The sequence below is a fragment of the Drosophila innubila genome, assembly GCF_004354385.1.
Source record: "Drosophila innubila isolate TH190305 chromosome 2R unlocalized genomic scaffold, UK_Dinn_1.0 1_C_2R, whole genome shotgun sequence".
Taxonomy (NCBI): Eukaryota; Metazoa; Arthropoda; class Insecta; order Diptera; family Drosophilidae; genus Drosophila; species Drosophila innubila.
The window spans coordinates 15,174,114-15,192,270 of NW_022995374.1; the positions used below are offsets into that span (position 1 = coordinate 15,174,114).

The following is an 18,157-nucleotide window of genomic DNA, read 5'->3' on the forward strand; positions in this document are numbered from 1 at the left end:
CACACACACTTCCCCACACACTGTCTCTTCGAGCGACCGATGCAATAAGTGCAGCCATTTTAACTATTTTATAGCTATGCTTGGCTATTTTTTAATTGTTACAATTTTAAAATTTAAGGAAATCTTGAGGCTTGAGTAAATGCTTGAATTGTCATGTAACTTAAATATATTTAACTTGATAAAAAAATAAATTTGTTCTCTGTCGAAAATATTTTGCTTGTAAAACTATATCATTTTATTATTTGAATGCAGAAAATATTAAAGATATAATTGTGTCAATTTCAAAAATGTTACAGATGCAAACAAACTTTAAGCAGATATTTTATAAATCGGAGATGTCGGAGATATACAAAAGAATATACAAAAAGATGTAGTAAAATAATAAAGTTGTATACTTTATTTTTAAGTATTTTTTGTCTTTAATGAGCCTATATAATTTTAATTTTAATTTAATTAAATGAAGCTTAATAAAAAAATTGTTACTATTTTTTTGTAGCATGTTTGATATTATTGATTGTTGATAATTTTAGCCATTTTAGTCCTTGAAATTCTGACAGCACTGGATGCAATGGGGCATCCTAACGGGTTTTTTTTTTGGGCAGCAACTTAACACTCACAGCTATTGCCTGCTGCAGCGTTTCTGCCACTGCAACTGCCGATTGCAAGTTGCAAGTTGCCGGCTGCAAATTGTGCATCAGTTTTCTGGTTGCTGTTGCAGTTTTGTGTGCTAATTTGGCATCTAATTTGCAGCTTGGACAGCAAATGAGCAGCTTTCAACTGTTGCCGTCGATGTTCTGATGCTGCAAGTGCCACCTCCTGCTGAATTTGCTTTTCTGTTGTGCATTTGCGCAACTTTCAAACCATCAAAATGAGATGATGCCAGCAGCAGAGCAGAGGCGACAATTTGCACGTCACACGTCCTCCCTGCTATTCCCGTCTCTATCAAGCAAATACTAACAAGAGCAGCTTTTTGTTTAGGCCAACAAACCTCATTAATGCTCATATGCTGTCCATTTAGTACAGTCTGCTGGCTGCTAACTAACATTGAGTGCAATGTTATTGAATTAGCAGTAATGTTATTATTTGTAATGTTATTGATCGCTCAAAGGAAAAGATTGCTTTTAACTTTGTTCTCATTTACCCCTACTGTTAAGTGAATCGCATTGAGAGCGTTGTTCGCTAACATTTTTTCAAATGTTAACTATTTTCATTAATATTTTCTCCTAGAGTTATTTAAGTCAAATTAATCTGAAATAATGTACAGTTAATGCACTATTGGCTAACTTTTAGCATGTAACCTGCAATGTTAGTTAAAATTGACAGCACTGTTATAGCCTATTTCCACGACTACTCAAATTTGCCACATTTGGTCACATTTGAATGTGTCAGATTTTTGACTTTCCACGACGAAATGTGAAACTGTTAAAACATTTTCTATTCACCCGATATAAATAAGAACATTTTCACTGCTGGTTAAAGTGACAATTGCTTTTTTTTAACGAGTTTATCGATAAAAATCGCGTGTTCGGTAAAAAAATATTGAAATTCGCCGGGTCGAATGGCAAAAAACTTAACATTTATTATGAATGAGTCAAAATGATCATTCGGATTTTGTACTGAAATGAAGTTCACATTCGGGCCGAATGATGAAAATTGCGTCGAATGTGCCAAATGTGCTGTCGTGGAAATAGGCTATTACTCAACACACTTAGCGTGTTGTTATTAATAGTTCAACCTGAGTTACCAATAGCTACAGTTTGCTTAATTCCAAGTTAATGATTTTTAATACTTTTGTGTAAATTCGAAATTATGAATGTTCGTAAATGTATTGATTAGCTGTCGGGAAACGCAAAGATTTTTAAATTCTCGAGCTGTGATACGAACTGTCATCGCAGCTCTAGGAAAAGTCCTTAAAAATGCCAGATTTTTAAATGTAACAAAATGTCCTAGAATATTTATGTATTTTTATGTAATTTTTTAAGGTACACCAGATTGTTAGCAAGTGTAGTTGTTAAAGTAATTATATGATTATGCTATCGTATTAATCTGTGAAAGCAGGCACTTTGAATTCAGGACATCATGACGCACAGGCAACTGACAGGAATAGCATATATACGTACATATATATTGTGTATGTATATGTAGGTTGGCATCGCCGTAATTATGTTTGCTTACGTGGACAGTGTCGCCAGCAACGACAACAACAACAACAACAACGACAACAACAACAACAACGGTAACAAGGATGTCAGCTTTGTGGACAACACCAACAATGTGGCTTGAAATTTGACACTTTCACAGTTGGTCAGTTGATTTGGTCGCTTGCCCGCCATGGCCTCTGCCCGCGCCCCTGCCCCCGCTCCCTTTGTCCTCGTCCTCATCCTTGCTCCTTGCTGGCGGCCTGTGCTTTAGTCCTGCCACGGCTTGTCTGCATTTTGTTAGATTAATGTCCTGCTCAATCATCAATAGGTTCAGCGTACTACGCCGTTTTGTTTGTATAGCACTTGTTTATCGTCCTAGCCGTAGTCCTGGCCCTATTCCCGGGTTTCTGTTTGGGCTTCTCTGGTAACGCTTTTCTTAGCGTTCATTTTTTTTCGTTTTCGTTTTATTTGTTGTTGTTTCTTTAGCTGCGCTTTATTCTATTTATTACAGCTTTCATTTTGGCCTGTGCATTCATCCTTTGCTTTGTTCTTTCGTTTACTTTTAATTCATTTAGGTTTTCTTGTTGTACATTTTGATTGATGACCACTTTAATTGCGGATATTAAATGACAAGCAAACGACGCACCACCCAACCACCCAACCACCCAGCCATCTCACATCCGAACAACCTCACACCCTGCCCTCTGTCACCTTAGTGCCATTTTGTGGCTTCATTTCGGCGTTCTAATTTCCATTGGTCAAGTAACTGCCCGGTTCGCTTTTTTATATCGATCGTCTGAGTTCTTCTTCTGAAATAGGGGGTTTTGCACATATGTTGTGGTACGAGGGCAATTCGTTGAAACCGTAGATAAACAAAGTTAATCAAACTGAAAACAACTGCAATTCAAAGTGCGTTTGTTTTAAACTGGTTTTTTAATTGGAGTAAAAATATGCAAGGTTTATATTGTTAATGTATTGATCAGGAATCAATCTTATGTTTACTTTAGTATTTTAAATATATTTATAATCGTTTATATTATAAATTTCATTTAATACTGCTTAAGCTCAATGTTTGAATCATTCGAATCCTTATGTTTTTGGGATAACATTTTATATAATGTTAATTTTAATATTTTTACCTTTACGGTATGCAAAATTGTTAAAAATGTTATTGTAGGATAATGTTCCGCTTATAAATTAACAGCTCCATATCAATGAGTTGACGGGCTTATTCGTAGTTTAATAATTTCTGAATAATTGTTAAAATAAAGACCAAGAGGCAACACTGTAATTGTATATACAATTTATTAAGTGACATACTTCTACAGGAATATGAAAGTAGATTAATGAAATTGAGTGACTTTAATGTAATCATGAGAAAGTCAGCACTTGGATTGTGATTATGTCATCTGTTAGCTGACAATATTGTAAAATAAGTGCTTGAGGCGCGTGTTGATATCTTAATCACGTTTTTCAACACGCATAAACGCATTTAAAGTGCGGGATGAATCCTGAGTTTGTCGCTGTTTCATTGCTTTGATGTGGGCGCAAAATAATGATGAGTTTGCCAGCCGACAAACTAGAAATGGAACTTGACTATAACTACATAATAATTCTAATGAAAAATGTCGAGCTGCAAATGTGATTAGTTGCTTTGATTGTCAATTAAAGCACAACAACAAATTTGCAGAGGGAAAATCTCGTTAGTTTATGTTATTGCCAGAGTCAGTAAGACTATATAAATAGTATATAGGCTATATATATATACTAAAGTATATTAATATGCTGTCACAGTTGATGATGAGCGAATCCTAATTAATTTTATAGTGTGTGGGTGTGAGTGTGTGTGTATGCATTAAATGACACAGCAAATCAGTTGGCTTACTCATTAGGCACATTAATTGATAAATTGATATTGGCTGGACAATGCCAAAGGGCAGTTAGGCTGGCCAAGAGCAAGGCTAAGATATTTGGTAAAGCAGAGAGTTATGAACTGACTTTACGACTTTGTTTGTCTCTCTCTGTTTATGGGTGTGTGTGTGTGTGTGTGGTGTGCACACACACTTTAAGTTCAAGTTGTAAAGTAAAAGTCGCAAGCTGAAAGATAAACATCAAATCGAGTCCTGTCTGGCTGTCAAATCGAACTTTGATTTGATTTGATATTTTCCGTGCAACTTTTATGCGAACTGACATAAAGTTTTGCCAGTGTTGCCAGCCCTCCACCACAATCAGTTAATGCAATGACGTCCAAAATAATGTACCACTACCTTTACTGTTATTTTGTGTGTTGATTAATTGTTGCGGGTTTTAGTGTCAGCAGCGAGTTGATTAATGCTATTGTTGTTGTTCTTTCGCTACGCATTCTCATACTCTCACTCATACTCTCACTCACACTCACACTCTGCTGTTTGTCTCTTTTGTAGCGAGCCTAGTGTCACCAATTGTTAATTGTAGTTAAGCGTTTTAATTTTCATATGTTGCAACAACAACAACAACAAGTGTATATACAACAACAAGCGGCAGGTTAAATGCCACAGTGACAGCATGAAAAAAAAATTGAAGCCGAAATTCCAACGGAAACCGAAGTTAAGGCCGAAACAGCAAACCGAACTAATTAGAGGATGCGCCGACGCAGTAAAGAGCGTGCGAGAGCAAAAGAGCGAACGCGCGCGCTCTTATAAAGCTTTCGAGTTGAGCTTTGGGATCAGAGCAAAGCACAGCGTGGAAAAAGCACAGCATGAGAAAGTCTTATACGCTGCGACGTCGCGTCGTTTCATTGAAATACGACAGCACAGCTGGTCGAGCGCTCAGTTGCTGGCAAGTTGTCGGTGTGAGTGGTTCAAATTCACTGGAGCAGCAGCAGCAACAGCAATAGCAGCAACAGCAGCAACAGCAACAGCAGCAATATATTGTGTGGTGGCAATCAAAGTTAAATTGCTGTTAAATGAATATGTGTTGGCGGTGCCAGAGCGATCGACAATGGGAACGTTGGCAACACACTCCAAAAATCAGCAACGCATTCAGCAACGTCAACATAATCCCTGCCACTTGACAACAACGGAAACGACAACGGCAACGACAACGGCAACGGCAATGGGCAACTTGACTGAAAGTCAGCTCCTGCTGCTGCCTGGCTTTTACAATAGCCCGATTAAAAAACAAAAAAGCCAAGCGCTGAAGTGCTCAAGTGTTGGCCAAGTCATTTGTGCCCTCATTGTGGTGGATCTAAGTCTGAGACGGAACGATGACTCTAAAGGGGGCAACAACGGCAGCTTAGTGCAACGCCGTCATATAATGTCTGCTAATATTTGAAGAGTGCGCCGCATTAATTGACATGAAAGCCAACAAAAGAAGATGAAAAATGAGAAAGCGATGCGATGCGATGCGAGAAGAAATGCAAGATGGAATGTTGAATCTGCCACAAGGACTGGCTTTGGCTTTGGGCTTCTAATGAGAGCACTAACATCAAGCTCAATTCTACTAGGTAAGTGCCGGCTTAAGCCTAAGTCTACTCTTTGTATATGTGTGTGTGTGTGACTATGTGTGTGTTCCTGAGTGTGTGTTCCTGTGTGTGGTTGTGTTATGTGTCTCTGTGATTTGGTGGCAAGTTCAAAGTGATTTATATGCCAATAAATACACGAGTTGCTCGCATTAATATTGCAACTCTTGCTCACTCTCTCTATCTCTCTCTCTCTCTTACTCACTCTCTTTTTGACTGTTTTATGGCAAATTAGCCTGGCTTGTAATTTAGTGTTGCATATCCAACAGGCGCCAGACACTAAATTACATAACGCCACTGAACCATATGGCACGAAATATAATTTGCCAAATCGTTTGCTGCTGACAATTTGCAAATTAGAGAGACACAAAAACCAATTGCTAATTTGTTTGTTTTGTCTTTCTATTTTGCTTGTTTTTTGTTGGCCTGATGTTGCCTGGCAATCAGCCATCAATTGTTTAACATATTACACTTTATAATAGGGAACCATTTTATTGGCCTGATTCCTTTTTTACTGTGGTCTTTTAGCACTTGTCTCTGCGGTGGCTTTGTGCGTATTTTTGTTTATATCGGTTTTATATAATTACGTGCAATTTTAAAACTGTTTTTCATATGTTTTTATTAACTTTTTTAGTTCACTGTTTGCCAGTTTAATTAAAGGCTTAACTTTGTAAACCAAAGAAGAAATATTTCAGTTAACTGTAATCTATGCAAATTGGTTTGTTGATGTATAAAATTAAATTAAATATATTGAGCGAGTGGCTTGAGCAGCATATTAATTAATTATTATTATGTAATCTGATAAATCAGACGTGCTCCGAATAAAGTTCTGTGGCTTAAGAACTTAATATATTTTTATTTTAATATGCTGGTAAATTTTTGTAAAATTATAGTTGTAAAAGCATAAAATGAAAGTGTCGCTAAGGTTTTAACGCAACTAAATAGTATATAAATATATACAAAAATGTAGTATATTTTATTTCGACATTAGAAAACTAGACGCATCTTTATAATTTACGGCAAAACTATTTTTCACAATTTTCAAATGGTATTAATTTATTAAAAAGTACATCAACTACTTAATATCTTATTTACAAAACCAAGAAATAATCCACACAGATTTTTCCAGCAGCATCAAACTATTTTCTTAAAGGCAAGTTAATTAAGAATTAACTTAAGTAAAAATAATAACAAGCACATTATTAGCTAATTCGCAGTCAATTAAATTGCAGCCTTTATTCAAGCTATGTAAATGTTTGGCTCAAACACTTTTGCTTTCAATGGCAAATTCAATTAAAAGAAAGAAAAAAAAGAAGCGAAACGAAAGAAGTAAAAATGGCCCAAAGCGCCAACTTTTTTGGCTAGGGAAAAGTCTTTTTTAATAATATTTAAATGGAATTACTTTTAATTAAGTCCAAAGTCCAGACGCAACCACAAAAGGCTGCAGTTGGACACAATAAACAGTAACCAGTAGCTACTGCTAGTCTGCGAGCCAAACCAAAATGTTAACAGTCTCAAATTACCAAGTCGCAACAAAAAATACAAAAATTACAAAACACACAAAAAAAACAAGAAAATGTAGCGCAAGGAAGTGATTAAAATTTGACTTACCTTTAGGTAGAACCGGCTGATGTTGCTCCTTCTTTTGCCTTTTGCTCTAAGTTTGCCTTTTCCAGTTGCCTTCTTGTTTTTTTTTTTGTGTTGTTGCTGTTTTTGTTTTTTTTTATAATAAGTAAGTATTAATTAATGCAAAAATGAAGAACTGGAACTTAAGTAGGGCTTCTGCTGTTGCTTCTTGTTTTACAAATGAGCAGCGCTTTGCAGTTTTTTTGAAATTTGAGAGCCTGACGCAAATTAAGATCCCGAATACCGTTGAGGGAGCAGTTGAGTTTGAGCACCGTCCGTGTCCACTCAACCAGAATCAACTTAATGAAAATGAAATTGACACCTACCTACGCTCCTTTCCTGTCCTTTCTTGTCCTGTCCTGTCCCGTATTTTTTTCTTTAGTTTTGGTTTTTGTTGCTTTCTGCAGTTTGTTGCTGACCGCAGAGCTTGAAGTAAAATTATACGCACGTCTGAAGTTACGTGAATGTCGATGATGAGTACAGTGCGTGTCAATAGTTGAAACGGCAGTCAGGCCAACCCTGTTCCGGTTCTTTTACTCCCGGTGTCCTTTTGCCTTCCTTGGCACTTCCTGTGCCATCCCGTTTGACATTCTGCACACCATCATCGCACACATCCTTGCGTGTGCGACCAGAGAAATGCTCATAAATCTTCTCAATGTGTGGTTCCTCCTCCCATTTTTACTCCTCTTTTCATATTGTGTGGTGTTATTTCGATTTCAAAACTCTGTGTGTGTGTGTGTGTGTGTGTGTGTGTGTGGCGACTTTATGTTTTATCTTGCTTTTACGCTTCCGAGCTGATGTTCCACCTCCTGTTGCTGCTCCTGTTTCTGCTTCTGCTTCTGCTGCTGCTGCAGGCATCGAAAATGTCCTTGTCTCCCGTTCCAGTTCTTGGCCATTGCCCGAATTGTCTCCAGTTATTTCAGTTTGTTGTTTAGCTCATAAATCTGCTTATCTGGCGAGTCGTCGCATTGGTTGCGCACTGCCTAAAAGCTCAAAATTGCCATTGCCTTTTGCTGTTAGATACCCTGTAATTAAAAGCGGTTCCAAATAACAGGTAAATTTTAATTTTATTTAGAAAGATATATTCATTAAAAAAAAATTCTTAATTTTAAGAAAAAAACTGAGAAGTAGTTTTAAGTAATAATTATTAACAATAGACAAATATTTTACAAAATTTTGCTATTCAAAAATTGGTGATTAATTAGCAAGCTGACAAATTTATACTAAACTTGTGTTTATAAAAAATACACTAAAAATTTTAACTAAGAATGATATTTATCAAATGATTCACATTATTTTCTCTAACTGATAATATTTTCTTAACTATGTTGTTTATAATTTATATAAAATATAAAAATTAAAAGCATTTTGCAACAGCATTCTTTTTATATTTTGTTATATATATAGTAAACTATTCTTTGTTAAAATGAATAGAAAAGCATTTACGCAATTCATACTTATTTATATTTTAAATTTTCAAGCATAGGGTATTTTCAAGTCGCACATTCTGGAACCACAGTTGTTGCTTTCAAGCTGTTGGTTTTTTCTATTTGGCCAGATTGGTTTAGATTTTGGGTAGACTGAAACCAGCTGCGGCGCATTAAAGGATTTTGCAGCAACTTGACCCTGTTGCAGTCATGCATAAATTTGTTAGATTTGCCCATTGACAAGCAGCAAAACCAAAGCAACCAATACACAAACACACACACACACACACACACTATAGAAATAACAACAACAAACGACAAAACAATATTGTGCCAAAATTTCGGAAACCCAAAATGGTCGAGCTCCTAAAAGTTATAAATATTTTTGGGAATTAATTAAGCTCTTGCACGGGCGACGGCACCAAGATTTGAGGTGTCCGGGGGTCGGTTGGGGCGTAAGGAAAATGGAACTGGCCCATTCTACCCGTCCTTCGAATCCAAAGTATGCTTGAAATATGCACGAAATGAAATTAGTAGCCAAAAGATAAAAACGTAATGAAATCAAATGCGGCCTAAATATTTTGGAAACGTTTTTCGATTGTCCCTGCTGTGGGAAAAGGAAAAATAGTAGGATGGGTTCCTCTCCTTCCCCAGGCCAGAGCCAAGAAAATTGAAATATGTGCGCCTATAAATGGGTTACAATGCGAGTTCTGCAGTTTACTGGAGCGTAAAGTCAAATGCGCTAATGAAAGATTGTGAAGGCAATGCAAAGAAAGAGATTATTACAGAATTTGACGGGGCGGATTGAAAAAGAAATTGGCAAAGGAATTATTTGATAAATGGATAAGATGAAATGGAAAAGAGAAAACAAGAAAAATCAATAGGCATTACAATGGATTAATAAAAGAAAAGGAAGTAAATATGAGTATAATTAATTAATGAAATTGAATAAGTAATTATTGAAATGAAAAAGTTTACAATTAAAATTTTTTTTTTTCCTTTAGCATTTTTCAGCTGTAACAAGCAAATACTTAAACTAAAAGATTGAATTGATGTTCTAGTTGTTAATGTGAGATTGATTCTTGTATTATTCAATCTTATTCAGCATTAAAATAAATATATATTATATTTTTGTTGCTGTCCACTAAACTTTAAAAATCTTTTGAATATATCTACAGATTTTATTTGTCCATCTCAAGTGAGATTGATTTTTCAAACTTTTTTTTTGTTTTTACCTTCGAGAGGCTACAAATGCTTTTACATATTCTTTTGTATATATAAATGATGTCTTTCAGGTTGTTTTGGCCAGTCTTGATAGCCACAAAACTTTAACTACCATTAAAAGTCAGTTGACTGCCGTTTAAAGTCATAAAACGGATGGATAGCAAAATGCGGTGCCATTTAATTTGAATTTTAATGTGCATTCAAAATTCTTGCATGTCCGCACGACAAAATTTTTAATATTTATTTCAAATGGTCCTAAAGGCAAAAAGACAGAAAGAAAAGGACACGACCGCAGTTGTTGAGTCGTCTGCATACGTCATCGAACTGTTGACCGAGTTGGCGTTTGGCCAGCATGTTGCCTGTTGCCTGACTATGCTCCTGATCTCTTGTTGCCCTCTCCGCTGCTGCAGCTGGTTTTCAGTCAGCCTGTCAGCAATACTGCACAGAGATAGCGCAAAAGGACACGCAACTGGGCTAGGACACTGTTTTATGCATTGCATGCATTAAGGCGCAAAGTGTTGATAGGCAGCACACACAGCATACAGCACCCAGGACACAGTACCCAGGACACAGATTTGTGCTGAGACAGCTCTTGGCCATAAAAATGCAGCAGGCAACGTTGCAAACAGCTGCTGCTGTCTCTGTTGCAGCTGTGGGCGTGCAACAACATGAGCTAATATTACCTTTTGCTGCTCCTTTTAAGTCCTGCGACTGATCCTGCAGCAACTGCTTCTCAGCATTCATCAAACGCCAGCATATTGAATCAACGCAAAATAATTGCTTTTTAAATGGGTTTTTATGCGATATGAAGACGCGACCATAAATTCAAGACGCCACTTGCCACGCCTACTAGACAAACGCCCCAGAGGCTGTTGTTGTTGTTGTTGTTGCTCCTGCTGTCTTCGTATTTACTTTTTTTTTTTGTATTTGTTAGCTTTAATTTTCAGATTTATGCTCGCTGCAGCCGCAAGGACATTTTTAATGAGATTTCTTTAGCCGTTACCCAAGAAGGAAGTACGTGGGGGGAATGGGGTATGTTGGTGGGCAGGGGAGTGGAGGGGAAAATAGCGAAGAGCTGCCCAAGAAGCCTCAGTTTTAAGCGATGACAGGCACAGATTATGAGCCAAGCCAAAAAGTCACTGTGGTTAAGCAGCTGCTGGAAAAGTAAAATGGAAATGAAAGTGGAAATGGAAATGGGCAAATGGAGATGAAGATGAAAGGCGAAGCATGAGGATTGAAGAGAGCGGGAGCTGAATGAATGAATGAATGGGTGGGAGAAGGTTTGGATAAGATTGAAGATGTTCGCTCTGGCAACAAGTTTTGCACTTGGTTGAATTTTGCACAAAACTTTTCTTCTTGTAGTAAATTTGCGTTTAGAGAAGCCAACGAAATATGTTAGTGGCCAGCATATTTGATTTGTTTTTCCATCTCTTCCTTCTCTCTCATTCACACACTATCTATCATGGTCCAACTCATTTTGTCTCCCTTGCTGTTTATATCTCCGGAGACACCAAACATAATTGACTCATTTATCAAGTGCAATGCGAATTCACACAGTTATTTCAAGTACAAACTGCAATTGCTTTTGGCTTTGGTTAAGACTTGATTTCAGTGCTCAGAATACTAAATAAATTTGCTACTGATATGAATCTATCTATATATATATAAAACTGGCAGCCAAGAGACAGTGCAATAACTTTATAAACTACATTTGAAAAGATTCAAAACTTAATGCAGTTAAGAATTGCAAAATAAATTAGTAAAGATTTAACTGAGATTTGGCAGCTGAAGAGACAAATGTCCGAATAAGAAAGTGTGTTTTTTCTTCAATTACAATTTGAAAAAAATAAGATATTTTTTTATTCTTACAGAAAAATGGAAATTTAAATATTTGTTCTTATATTTATGTAAAAATTTTAAAATAGTAGCTAAAATTAATTTTGTTAGTGAAAATTTAAATCAAAAATTTATCTTTTTATAAGTTAACTCATCCCAAAAAATTATTATTCATGCATACAGCTCGTTTGATTGAGGTTTTACTTAAGTAAAAAATACTGTTATGTATAATTGCTAATTAATTATTTTTTTTTTTAAATAGATGGTTTACAATAATTTCTGCTTGAATAAATTAAAAGTTAGCTACAATCTAGACACTTCAAATACTTTTTAATCTTGAACTAATTGGGACTTGTAAGCATAAGCAGCTTATATGAAAATAAGAGATTTTTCCTACACGAACTAATGATAATTTCAAGCTCATACCATAAGATAATTTATCTGAAACACGAGCTGATTATTGCTGATCACTTTCAACGAGCATCACATGGCTCTTGTACTCGTATTCATTCAAAGCAAATTTGAAGCATCATTTCATAACTTTGCTGATTACAAAACTCATTCAGTATTCAGTCATTGAGTGTAAGCACTTGAATCAAACTGAGCAACGTCAGAAAAAACCCAAATAAATCGCATAGTTGCCGCCTTGTGCCACTTTGCTTGCAACACAGCACAACACAACACAACACAACACTACACAACACTACACACATGTGAGTATTTTGAAGCAGCAGCAAATTGAGCGTAACATTTGACGCATAGCAACAATCAAATACAATTTTCATTAAGAACTAAATTCCAATATTTCACAAAGCGAGATAGAGAGAGAGAAATGGGGGAGAAAGAGACAGGGAGATAAATAGAGAAGGCCATAGATTTGTCATCGAATGTTGTTTATGTATGAACTTAATTGAGTTCAACTGAAAGTGTCAACTCATGTGACACACAGCTACGCAAATGAGAACGACAGAGAGGACAGGGAGAAAGGGTGAGATAGAGAGAGGAAGGTACAGAGACTGCTGAGAGTTAGATATGTTGAAAAGCCTACACAGAAAATAAAAATCTAGGATGCCGGGAAAAAATCAATTGAGCACAGTGTTAAAAGGTCGGTTAATATATTTTTTTAAGTTACATCAAATATTTTATTTATTATTTTACTTTTATAACATTGATTCATTGCCATTTTATTCGCATATTGTCTTCATTTAAGCATAATATCCTAAATACGTGCTTAAAAAAAAAAACATTTTAATATCAAGACTTTTAAAATACATAGAACTAATATAATGATTTTTTTTCTGTGTAGCAAATGATGGCAGTCATTTAATTGCATGTACTGACTGTTAAAATAGCGAGAAAAAGAGGAAAAGAGAGAGAGAGAGAGAGGGGGAGGGTGGAGAAGAGTTTGTGCTTTTGATTAGCAATTTGTTGGTATTGTGTAAAGTTATATCACTGCAATGATAATTGCTGTCATCAGGCAAACGTTGAAAAGCGAGACTGCGCTTAGCATATCCGCTCGCAGTGCGTTCAATTCAAACGGAAACGGAAGTGTAAATGCCGCAGTGAAGCACACTGTATCTATGCATATGTGTGTGTGTGTGTGTGCTTAAAATGTTTGTCTCTCTGCAGTATATGTATGTGTGTGTGTGTGTTTGTGTGTGTGTGGCAACTCTTTTTGAGCGCAAGGCGCATTTATAATTAACATAATGATGGCATTTTGCTAAACAGCGTTTTCCGCACGACGCTGCTGTTACACATGTAACAAAAACACATACATGCTCACACTCACACTCACACTTACACAAACACACACACACACACTTGCACAGACAAAGGACACTTGAGTGTCCTGGCATACGCGCTGCATAGTTGACATGAAATGCCAACTTAATGTCAGAAAGTTAACATGCCACTTGAAATTAACAAGCCCAGTCCCCTCCCCCCCCCAAAAGCAAACCCAGCCACCTCCGAACCGCCCCAAAGCACTCACCCACCTCACATGCAACCCTTTTTTTGCCTGACGCCATTGTTATAACTTCTCATATGTGTGTGTGTGTGTTTGTGTGCTTGTGTGTGTGTCCTGAAGTGCTCGACGTGCGGCTCGTCAGGTGAGCCGCATTAAAAATGTAGAATTTTCATCTTTTAGTCAGCAATTGTAACGGTTTTTCACATTCTTTCTTTTTTCCCCCTCATTTTTTTTAAGTGCCTGCCTGTCTAAGTACTCAAGTGTTTGCACCGGAGAAGGGTTAAGGGGTGGCAAGGTGGCAACGGGGGGTTAAGCATTGTTTAAAACTGTCGCGCACTTTTGTAACCACATATACCCCATACTCTTATTTCAAGCACAATCACATGCCTTTGTCCTATGTCCTCTATCCTTTGCGCTCAGCGCTCAATTATTAATTTATGCCCCACACACAGCCACAACCATATTTAAATCTAGATCTTTTGCATAACTAATGATACACAGTTGATTTATGCATTTGTCAATTAAAACGCACAATAATCAGCTCATTTGATTAGGCTAACTTCAAAGCTATGCCCGCTGTTGTTATCGTTATCGATAGTTATTGATAACACACTAGTTTTTTTTTTCTTTTTGGAAATTTTGCCAATTTTGTTGCATCAAAATCTAAGAGGAATACGTGCAATGAAAACTTTTGCATACATTGGAAAAATGATATACTTCGTTGCATGCATAAAATCCAAGATGATTGAAGTGCAGTTTTTGTTGTCCTTTGTTTGCATACGTGGCGCACTGAGTGCTTCTATATGTAATGGTATCTCTAGCTGGCAGATTGAGTTGACGGTTTTATAAATCTTTAAGTTGGCAGCTGTTTGAATTGGCCAGAGGAGTGAGGGAAAAAATCCATAAGGGGTAAAGTTGTGTATAACATTTGTAAGGGAAATTGGAATTGTTTTAAAAGTGCTTAGAAAAGTTGAAAGTTGACTCATTTATTTTAAATTCTTAAAGATGTTAAGCTTAACAATAAATTGGAATATTTACAAGTATTATAAATCCTTGCTAATTTAATGTTAATTTATATTGAAGATAAGTAAAGATAATAATTGCACACATAATTATAATTCATGCAAAACTCTTAATGTATTCCACGAAAATTATTTAATTAAATATTATTGAAAGACGGCGGCTTAATCGAATAATTCATTCAGCTGATTTGACTTTGTATTAAATTTTCCACGAAAATGAATCTCAACAAGAGGAATAAGAAGCAAAATTGCGCGCTCTTAAATACTTAGATCTAATTTAATATTCGCATTTCTAAGCAACGCACACAGAATACAAGAAAAAAAAAAATTAACTGCCATCGTTTCGGTTCTGGCTCGAAAAGAAAACCCAAATTGGTCGTTAGCACATTGCGAGCAAATGAAGGAAAGGAGAAGATGGGGATGTGGGGGTTATTTGGAGTTGGGGATTGGGTCGAACCTTAAAAAGGTTGCTGCAAATTACACGTGACGTGATGATGTTGAAAATGTTGATGATGATGGAGTTCACGTTCCAAAATGATCATAAAATTAGCACGCAAAAAGTAAAACATATGAGACGCGATTCGAATTTGACACCATTAGCTTCATTTGGCCAACAGACGAGGGGGCGGGGGGAGACATAAATGACGCACCAGGCGCCAAAATCATTTGCATACGCGACACACACACACACACATACTCATACACCCACACAGGGGTTGAACTTTTACTGCTCTGCAGTTTTTATTGATGCCTGCTAAAAAAAAGGCAGAAGAAATACACGCTGACTGGCATACTAAGCGAGTTTTTATGCCACATGCTGATAATAATAATAAATACATACAGACAGACACACCGGCATAATTAGATGAGCCTGATAGCGTTAATTATACAGTGTCCCAGCCTAATTATGATTTGTTGCCAAGCAGCAAACGCAGCGGAAGTGCGAGAAAAAAAAGCGTTGTCTACTTTCAGGCGCTGACATTTTTTTCTGCTTTTGAGTGTGAAAAAGAGGGGAGCAGGGAATGGGAAAGGAAAGGGGCTAAGGGGGGTGAGGGGGCAATCAATAGGCCTATTGTCGAAACGCACTCGAAACTTTGTGCGCAATCTACAATCGGTGTGTGAGGCGTGATAACGTTTAGTACGCCACTTGAGTCAAACAAAAGCCGAGCAATGTATCTGACGGATGCAGCTAAAGCTATAGCTGTAACTGTAGCTACAACTACAACTACAACTACAATTACAGCTACAGTTGCAATTATGTTACAAAACGTTGCAATTAAGCAAACTCTAACAATGGCTTGCCTGTCCAAGCTACAGACAAACGACTCTAACTCTAACTAAATATATATGGGAAAGTGCCAAGAAAAAGATACGACAAAAAAAAAAAAAAGAAAATAACGAAGAATAAGAAGAAAGCTGAAAAAGATGAAGAAGAATATTCAACGCTGCCACAAGCAACTTCCGTCGTCGTTGTCGTTGTCGTTGTCCTCATCAACACTTGAGTGCACTTTGTGTGTAAAAAGCAAGTGTAGAAACAAGCATTCATATTGTGTGTATATATTTATGTGTGTGTGTGTGTATCTGTGTGTGCTGAAACGTGTTCAATTGATATTTCCACACGCGCCGCTTTTGCTTAAGAAAAAGTTATAAATAACAAGAAGCGAGGCAACTTGAGCCAAAAACTGCAATATTGCTGCCCCTACACTGAGTGCCAAAAAGACGCAGACAAGTCTTAAAATACACACACACACAGACACATATACAGCCGCATACTTGAGCGTGTGTAAGTAGCAGCAGCAGAGTGCTGAATAGTCAAAACCAGCTACTCAACTGCAACTCTCAACTCAACTCCCACCTCAGCATAAGCTCAAATAAGCAGCTACTTTGGGGCAAGTTTAAGTGTGGCAAGCCAAACAAGTGACTGCTCCCCATATTGATTGCTAAGCTCTCCTCAAAAATTTGCCTAAGAAATATGAAAATAAAAGGATATCTTATACCCTGAAACATTGTAAGTTTTTATAAAATCAAGCCTAAATTAAAGTTATTTTCTTAAATGATAAATAATTCTTAAATCTTTACTATTTACAATTAGTAATTTTATAAAGATTTCGTCATTTAAAAGCATCTTACTTAAAATTATCTTTATTATTTTGCAATGTTTTAAAATATAGCAAAATTTCAATAAAACATTTAATGGAATTATTTTATTCCCAACTGAATCTTGATATAAGAAAACTATTTCTCATAAAAAATACCACGCTTTAGTTAAGATTTGCTTAACTACATTACAACCGAAAAAATGTATTACCAAATCGCTTGATAGCGAAAAATTAAATGTAATACTAATATTCCAACTTCAAAATCAAAATTAAACCAACATAATTTTAAAACTGAGAATCTTGCTAATCTTTCTGTTCAAGAATATCTATATATATATGCTTTATTTCGCTACACATTTGGTGAAAAAATTATAATACCCAATGCAAGAGTGTAAAAATAGAAAAGTAGAGGTGAAAAACTTGGCTCAAAAATTGGATGTGTTTTCATTTAGCTGTCACACGTTCCAAAAAACCATTTACCTGTACCATCTTCCCTCACTTCGTGCACTCTGCGACTGCATATTGAAATTTTATTGCATTTGCTGGCAATGGGAAGTGGCAGACAGGGAATGGAGTGAGGGGCAAGGTGTAAGGAGCAAGGGACATGCAGTCAAGCGGCACAAATTCAAACATTTGTATTGCTGAAATTGAAAAAGGTGTTGGGGCTGCAAATGAAAAATTACTCGGCGCCCAAAGGGAGACAGGTGGCAAGGGGCGTGGCATGAGACAGGAGACAGGAGTCAGAAGGCAGGACGAGACTAGGTTCGGAGGCATCATTCGCTGATTGCCAAACGGCGAGTGGTCAGCATTGATAGCAAACTTTTTGTCTTAATTTTTTTTTGTTGTTGTCTAGCCAATTGTCAGACAGGTGAGCCAACAGCTGGAAAGGAGTTGGGAAGCCAACGAGGCAGGGGGGGCAGGGAAATGGCAGCAGAACAATGCTCAGCATTTGTATGTGGCAGCTTTTGGTAATTATGGCAAATGTTTTGCCATTTTTCAACTGCTCTCAACTCAAAGTTGCTGTTATATATTTTAATTGTGATATATGCTAAAAAATATCGTATGTTGCATGTTTCCTTCTTCTTTTTTTACAGTTAATTAAATGACATTTTTCCATTGATTTATGTTGTTCTATTATAAATGACATATTTATCATGTTTTTCACTTTTCCTGTGTTATTAATTAGCCAACACTTTTTTATTATTGATAATTTGTATAAATTGTTCAGATATTGACAAAAGTCATTAAACTTTTTTAATGATTTTTCATGAATAGTGCACATATATTGCAAAAGTTTTGCATTTAAAATCTGTTGTT

At 36.4% G+C, this 18,157-nt stretch overlaps 1 protein-coding gene across 1 annotated transcript in view; it reads left to right on the forward strand.

The window, feature by feature from the left end:
- The first annotated feature begins 5,543 nt into the window (after positions 1–5,543).
- Positions 5,544–18,157, forward strand: part of LOC117782950 (matrix metalloproteinase-2-like) — a 55,483-nt gene continuing 42,869 nt past the window's right edge. The window contains exon 1 of the mRNA XM_034620069.1: positions 5,544–5,625. The gene's annotated coding sequence lies outside the window, so the exon portion shown is untranslated. The remainder of the gene's footprint in view (positions 5,626–18,157) is intronic.